This window comes from Momordica charantia, assembly GCF_013281855.1.
Source record: "Momordica charantia cultivar OHB3-1 chromosome 9 unlocalized genomic scaffold, Mcharantia_2.0 BLBB01000009.1, whole genome shotgun sequence".
NCBI classification, from domain to species: domain Eukaryota; kingdom Viridiplantae; phylum Streptophyta; class Magnoliopsida; order Cucurbitales; family Cucurbitaceae; genus Momordica; species Momordica charantia.
The window spans coordinates 23530317-23539527 of NW_028275167.1; positions in this window are offsets into that span (position 1 = coordinate 23530317).

Here is a 9211-nt window from a genome sequence, read left to right on the forward strand (position 1 = left end):
ATGCTCCAAAAGAAATTTTCTCAAAGAAAAGTAAGAAAAGTAGAGTGCATAAATTTGTTGAAAAAGATAAGTCTTTGCATAATGTTGTTTGTTCTTCATGTGGCAAGTATGGAAATAAAGCTTATTCTTGTTACTTGTCTAAATCTAATGTTTCAAATGTCAATGCAAATGATAAGTTTATGCCTAAGCAAGGAAAGACAAATATGCACGTAAAACCCAAATTTATGCCTAAACATGCTTATACTAGAACTAATTATATGCATAGTGCTAAACTTGTGTTTAAGCATGTTCATGGAAAATCAAATTATATGCATAATGTCAAATTTGTACCTACTTGTCATTTTTGTGGAGTTAAAGGTCATGTTAGGCATAATTGTTTTGAATTGAAAAATTCTCCAAGAAAGAATTTATCCATGAAACATAGTGTGCAAAATCAAATTGTTAACAAGAAATTCTTGTCTAATGATTGTGGCAAAATTAATTATAATTTCAATATTTGTTTGCAAAAAATGAACACTAAAAATATTGGAAATAATTTGAAATGGGTTCCATAATCCTTGCTCACTAACACTGAAGAACCCAAGAGATGGGTACCAAAATCTTTTGGTTAAGTTTCTTTCTGTAGGTGTGATTTGAAGGAAACAAGTGGTTGCTTTGACTTCAAATTGAAAATTAATTCAAATGAGGCAATGTTATGGCTTGCTTGAACCTAACAAAAGGAAAATTTTCTATTTGGAACCTTTATATTTTTTAGATTATTACGCTATTGACATAATTTATGGAATAATTATATCTTCTTGATGGGTTAGAGAAGTTTGAATTTGTCTCTTGAACTTTATTGTTTATTAGATAAAATACCTTTGACTAAATTGAGAATATGTTTGGCACTTATATCTATTGATCTATTATTTATGGATTAGTGAATTAATGCTCTTGAGTAAATTGCATATATTTTTTTTGGCATTATCTTTTTACTTGATTATTCATGAATTAGTGAATTAATGCTCTTAAAAGTATGTGGTAGATTTTGTTGAGATTTATCCATAATCCTTATTGCTTCTTGCTTGAATATTGGATTATTGATTTTTAATGTTGATGTTTATCAAATTGATTGATTTGTAAATTTAGCCAAATTTCTTGATTCTTTGATAACTTTAAAGTCTTGAATTTTTGGTCAATTAGATGATTGTTACTTTGATAATTATGGTCATTGATAGTTTGATACATTTTATTTGAACAAGTTTATTTTATGATTTTTATGTCTTTTACATGAGAATCTTCTTTGGAGGAGATTGACAAATTTTGATTGAATGCTTTTTTGCCATAATATATGTGCTCTCTATGAAAATTAATTTCAAAATTTTGCTCAATGTTGAAAATGATTTGTTTTGAAATTTTGTTTGAAAAGAGTTGTTGAATGCATTTTCACAGGGGAGTATTTATGAAATATGTTTTTCTAAAATGTTTGTTAGCTTGTGCTCATAAGTGTTTAATTGATTTTTGTGATTTTCTCTATTTGATCGATATTTTTTTGGTGACATAAATCGAGAGTACCTATAATCAGAAACAATTGGTATCAGTATTTGCCTATATTTAATTTGTAATACTTTTTAAGTGGTATAAATGATGATATTGTTGTTTTGTTGTTAATTGATATCAATGTTGATTGTTCTTTATTAATTTCATTTTTTTTAGCATTTGATATTTTTGGTATCTTGACGATATTTTTGGCATATTGATGGTGTTTTAACAGGATTGGTTGGGTGGCTGGAAGCTGACGGATCCGCTCGAAAGAAGAACGCAACGAATTGAATGATGAATGATCAGGAAGGGCTGGACCTATATAAAGTATCTAATGAATTATGAGTTCAATACATTACTCTAGATGTTTATTTTTTAGATAAGTCGATAAATTCAATTGAGAGTATCTTTTATGTATATGAATATTTTTGTGCCTAATAGTAAGAATTAAAATTGCTCTCTTAGAATTATACTTGTCTTTATGCCATATTTTATTGAATGAAAATTTTGTGGAATATTTTGATAATTTATTTAAGATAGATTGATATATCATGATTTGTTTTTAATATATCTATCTTGTACAAGTTGTTGGGATAATTTTTACTTGTATCCCTTTATCTCCTTGATATTTATTGATATGTCTTTTTAGGAGGAGAATGCATATCTTTAGGGGGAGTTATAATATTTCATTTATGAATTTGATGAAATTGTTTCTACTTATTGCTTTTTATTATTTATGTAAGAGTATGTATAGTGATTTCGACGTTGAGTATGTTGGGAGAATTTGTTGAAAATGTTCAAGTTTTTTAAAGCTAAAATTGCAAAAACTCTCATGAGCACCTCTACTAAGTTTGACAAGGATTAAACCTCAAATGTGTTGATGTTAAAGCTTATTGAGGTATGTTGAAACTTTACCCCTCTTATGCATATTGTTTATCTATTTAGGGGGAACAATTCTCTTCGAAGTAAAATTTATTTTAGAATTGCTTATAATTGATGCCTCATATTTTTCTTGCTAATTTACTTACAAGGCATCTTGAGAGGGGGAGTTTTATAAAAACTTGTTAAATGTCTTTTTGTCCCTTATTATGAGGTAGTGTTAAATTGCTTAAAAAAAAGGGGAGTCTTCTGTTGGATTTGTAAAGTGAATGCAAACAAAGTTCCACACTGGCTAGGAAAGGGAATGATCATGGGTATATAAGAGAGGACAATTATCTCCATTGGTATGAGGCTTTTTAAGTGAAACCAAAAACAAATTCATGAGGGCTGTGCCCAAAGCGGACAATATTACATCATTGTGGAGATAGTCGGGGTACTTGGGGTACCGTTGTCCCGTAAAAAAAGGGGAGATTGTTAGCTTTTTGGCCATTAATCTCGGTTAATTAATTTAATTAATTAATGTTTTGATGATAACAAACACACTTAGTATTAATTGTTTTTGGTGTGTAAGAATTACTGTTATAAAGCATAATTTATTATAAGCTTCAATCATATTATAAGATTTATTGTAATACATATTTTGTTATTGGACAATTTTAGTGTTTTAAAGTGTCTATATCGTAGAGCTCGTTACGACGATTCCAACAGATTTTGAATTACTCAAATCGGAGCTCAAACGAAGAAGTTATAGCCGATTGAAGTTGAAAGAATAAATTCTCGAAGTGGATGACGTAGCAGTTGAATCTACATGACGAATAGAGGAGGACATGAAATTTTTTAGTTTATAAAAGAAATGGAAAAGAAAAAGAAATGAAGAAAATGAAATGAAAAGAAAAGAAAAAAAAAAGAGAAAGAGAAAGAGCCGTTAAAAAAATAATAATAACAAATAAAAATAATAACAAAAAAGATGAACAGAGACGCTGACACGAAAAGAAAAGAAAGAAGAGGAAGGAAAAAAAAGAAAGAGGTTTAAATGTTTTTTTACAGTTTACACACATATATATACTATATTATTTTATTATATTATATTATATTTTCAAAATCAATTATTATTTTATTCAATTAAATCACAACCTTTCATCTCTAATCATTTCAAATCCAATGGTCCAAATTTAAATTTGATTTCAAACTTCTTTTTAATTTTTCCTCATCTATTTAAATCCTACTTCTATCAAATTTCAACAACACTTTTTTCCCAATTTTCTCTCCAATTCATCTATTGTTCAATATCTCTCCAAAAACTTCAATGTTCATTTAAATTTGTTGTGAGATATTGTATTTGAGAGATCTTGAGCTTATAATTTTTATTTTCTTTTAGCTAATTTGAGGGCTTTATTTTGTAAGAATTTTTCTTGCAAAAATTGTGGGTAAAAATTTGAATATCTACTCTTTGAGAGAGTTTGTAACCTTGTGCATCCAAAATTCCAAATCTTTGTAAGGGTTGCTCTTGAGTCCAAAAAATAGTGTTGTAACGGTTTGATCCTAAATTGTGGAAAGGATCAGGTTCGTTCTTGTTCCAGTAAAAAGAACTTTGTACCGGTTGGACTCTAAGCCGTGGAAAGAGTCAAAGTTCTTCAATTTAACACCCAAGAGGAGCTTGGGAAGTGAGGTAGGTCGATTGTTGCCGAACCACTATAAATTTCTGGTGTCATTTTCTCTAACTCATCTCTATTTAATTTTTCCAATTAATTTTCTTTATTATAAATTGTATGAAATTAATTGTTATAATTTGTTATCCATATTTATGTGCAATATTTGGGTGGTGAAATTAATTAGGGTGCTTGAAATGTTTGTATTTCTAATTTGTTGTTTAATTTTGTGTTAAAATTATTTATTTGTAAAAAGTTTACATAATTGTTTAAATTAGACCCACTATAGTAAAAAGTTTATAAATTGTGATTAAACCCTATTCACTCCGTTCTAGGGTTGTCATCCAACACAACTAACATGATGAGGAAAGTTAATTGGGAATAAGATATTATTTGTTAGTAGCAACGTGGTATACTTCTTTTAGGATGTTTTCGAGTGAGTTGAAAATTAAGGTGTACCCAACGAAGTCAATAATTTACATTTGTATATTAACTATCTAGCAATATTTCTGTTAAGTCAACTAACGGTCAAATTAACTTAGGGACTAGAAAGAAATAAAATCAAAACTTCAAGAATTAAAAGTGTCATTTTTGAAATTCGATGGACCAAATAGAAACTAAATTCAAATATTAGTGATGGAAAATATTGCTTTTGAAATTTTAAGGACCTAATAGAAATCTAAGCCTAAGTTTAATTTGCCCATAATTTTTTTACTCATATCCATGTTTATGATAAAAGGATTTTTACATTGTGAGACACATGGATGACATGACTCTTATGATACAATCTCATGAGTAAGTAAAGATACGTAAGTTGTGTAAATTACATGTCTCACAATGTAAAGATCTTTCATCACAAATTTAGGGACGAGCCTTCCTCATCCCCGCCTCCATTTAATTTCTCATTCCCGCGAGATTCTCTATGAAATTTTGTGAGAATTGGGGTAGGGATTCCCCACGAGGAGTTCACAGGTATCGGGTTCCTCATGGGACTTTTCCCGTTTATTGTTTTATATTCAAAATTATTTCTCAGTTAAATATTTTTTTCTATGGAAATTTCTAATTAATTGCTTAATTTTCAACGATAAAACTTTATTTCACTCCTACTCATATCCTCCTCTGTATATGAGTGAATTGAGAATAATATGATTTTTTTAGTATAGAGATAATAACATGATTTTTATAGTGTATATATAAAAAAAATTAAAAAAAAGTGAGGTGGGACGGGGAACAGGGAATGGGGAAAAATACTTTTCTCATTGCGGGGAATTTAAATTGGGATTCTCCACTCCCTTTAAGTAGGTCACAACGGAAAAAATAACATCCCTAGAGATAAATGGAAATGGAAGCACAAAAGCTATTGATATCCAAGATCATTTCTAAATTAAATTAAATTTGAGTTATTCATTTGAATTGAATAAGCAAATATTGGTAATTAAATGGAAATTAGTTGCATTAAAAAAATATCTTACCTAGTTCAATTAGTCCAGATCGATATATTAAATCTCATCGATGTATGATATTTTCATCGACACTTTTATATGTCAAGGGATTCAACATCAACAGAAAAAGTAAATCAATATTTCCATTATATCCTACCAAACTAACAAAATAGAAATTAATTAGTATGGACATAATACTAATAATAAAAAATTTTAAACTTATTTAAAAACGATAAAATACTTATTAGTTCATTTAAATCATTTTTGTAAATTTATAAATTTTTGTAATCTTCCAAAAAAATATTGATTGACACAGATATTTTATTCATGTTTTTATGATATTTTAACATTTTGATTCATAGCAAATCTAAAATCTCAAGACATTAAAGAGGTTCGAATTTTCCCATCAATTTTTTGGAATGGAGGGAAAGAAAGCACTTATTTTTAAAATATTTTTCTTTGTGAAGGCATTGATGGTATGCATGGCGAATTTTTGTAATTTACTCGTGGTTCTAAATATCTGTCGACACATCGATATTTCCATCGACATACATATATTTTCATGGGTTCGACATCGATATGAGGGATAAATCGACATTTTCATTATATTACCAAAAAATCGACAAAATACGAAAAATATCAACAAAATGTCACTAATATATACATAATATTAATATTAATTATTTTTTAACTTATTCAGAAATATGAAAATGTTTATTTGTTATTAAAATAATTTTTATGATTTTTTAATTTCTATAACTTTTACAGAAATATTTTCTATGAAATTGATATTTCGAAATTTCCAACATCGACATTTAAAACTTTGAATTTACTACAACATCCCACTATGGTAAATATCATGCAAAATGGTTGAGTAAATTGCATTGAATGACTTTAATTTTAAACGGTCAATAAGATATGACCGCAGGTTAGAAAATTTATTATTTTTTTTTTGGCTCTGCTCCTTTTTTTCTCTCCTCTCTCCTGGAGATGAGAAATATGAAGATTTCGAGAAAAACTTGAAAAACAAAATAAAGGATCTAAGAAACAAAATAAAGAATTAGAAAAAAAATTAGAAAGAGAAAATTAAGGAAGAGGGAGAGGAGGAGTGAAAAGTAATTTCACGTGATGGTGAGTTCATAATAACAAGTTTTTTTTATAATCGGGTAATATTTCACTGACGCCTCCAAATTTATATCTTTCAAAATGGTTCATATTTTTGTACATTCAAGCTCTAACCAATATAATAGAATACCTCTTCTAATTTTATCTTTTAGCCGATTTCAAATTTCACTGATTTACCATGTCTTGTTGCATGAGTAGTCGAATGGCTCGAATTCTAAAGAAAAATGATAATCTTCTAAGAGACCCACCATCAAATTGAAGTGGTGGGATCATCAGCGACAATAACTGCAACCAGTGGAAGGCAATCATCGTTGGACCTGAAGGTAAGGCAAGGCAGCCCTTACGAGAGAGGTTTATTCAAACTTTTCATATATCTACCTCCCAATGAAGCCGCCAAAAGTTAGCTTCAAAACTAAAATTTACCATCGCAACATCAATAGTAAAGGTAATATTTGTGTTGGTTGCAATTTGCTCTATGATGCCTCGTCCAAATCCAAATGATCACTTGAAATAGAGATTGCAAGACTTTACAAGAACAATAGGCCTCTTGTCGTGGATGGACACAAAATTTGCTCATTAAACTATAATTATACTACTTTATTTGGGATTATCCAAAGTAGTCAAAGTCAGTGTATTAAATTTTCATAAGCATGTCGATACTTTCATAGATATTTTTATTTCTATAAGTTCGACACTACTATTTTTCTTATATCGTTAAAAGATTGATAATATATAAAAAATAAAAACAACAAAATATCGTGAATATAGACGTAATATCAATGATAAGAATTTTTATGAGTTTTTCAATAATAAGATATTTTAATGAATTTATCATAAATTCTCATGGACATGAAATTTTTTTTAAGATCTCCCTTGACATTTCTAGAAAATTGAGATTTCAAAGGGTTAATATTGACATTTAAGACTTTGGTCCGGACTAAAATGTGTCTTTCTTTTGTAGCAAATAACAGAAAATAAAAAATAATCTACTAATTATTCTCTTATTGCTATAATATTTATTGCTTCATATCATCTTACTTTTGAAGTATAGAGGGCTTATACTTCTAACACATATCACTTAACTTAAAAAATTAAGGTATGTATTTCCCGACGCAACCTTACTTCTTTCTCACCCCATATGTTGTTATGTAATAGGAAAAGAAAAGATGAAGCGCTTAGCATGTTGATTATGTTAATATACCAACTTCTAAAATCCATTTTACTATGCTAAATTGTGTAATAACGGAAAACCCCGAAATAAATACTCGAAAATATTTATAATTCCCGAATTCCAGTTATTGAGCAAAGTTTTAACATATGTATACGAAAACCTAGCTTTAAAACATGTGATTAGCTTAATTTTTCTAATTTTATGAGCTAAAGTTATATGTTTATACCCTTGAATTCATCCATAACTCGACATATGAACGTAATCCTACTACTTATGCTTTTTTTCTTTTTTTGACAATCCATAATCGATGTCGTGTGGTTTCGTTAGTTGGATCTCTATACTCGTCTTGGAATAGGGGAAGCCCCTATTACGTGTCCAACGGGGCTTGAACTAGGGAGGGGTATCCCCATTAGGCCACAAACCCACTGCGCCACAACCCATTGGTGGTACTCGTACTACTTATGTTAATTCCGCTCATTTTAACATTTTCAATACAGATAATGTCTTGGACGGGCTGTTTTTTAAACTTATTTTCACAAATATTTAATATTTACAAATTTTACAGTTTTCGGTTTCTGAATTTAAAACTTTTTCCAAATGTCAAATTTACCCTTATTTATGACATTTATATTTATTATAATTAGTTTTTTATTTAAATGTAAAAGATTAAATGTTCCAAATTTGATTTTCTAAACGTTCAATCATTGTAGCCCCAAATCAATTATTGTCGTAATCGCCTAATTTACTCCTTAATATATTCTAACTAAAAATTAAATTTATTACAAAATATTTTTTCATTTCATTCCAACTGTACAAATGAATATAATAGACAAGCCAAAAACACACATACAAGTTAACAACAAAACATAGTAAGATAGCATAAAAATAATCTCATTATACCAGCAACCGTTATAACATAAACTTATATGAAAATATAAAATATATCCAACTACCATTATAGCATAAAATTATATGAAGATATAAATTATATCTAGGTATAAATTATAAGTGTTGACTGTAGTATGAAGAATCGATTCACCAAAATCAAGCTCAGATAAACTTATATATAAACTATAAAGTATATACGGTTATACCCCACTACAATTGACAAACAAGCCAAAGTGAGCATAACTCAGTGGTAATTAGCATATATCTCCCACCAAAAGGTTGTTGAAAACAGACTGCTGGAGACGATAACGACAGAAAACTAGGAGACGGCCTCCTGAAAACAATGGTGAAAAGCGAGCGGGCTGCTGTTGGCAAGCGAACGGAGAAAATGGAGAAGACTGTCGGAAAAAAATTATGTTTTTTATGAAGAGGACGAAGAAATCGACAATGGGTAGTTGTTTTCGAATGAAGAAGACAGAGATTTTGGTATTTTTTATTTCAGGAAAGTGAAAAGTTGCATAAAGTTAAGGATTTAA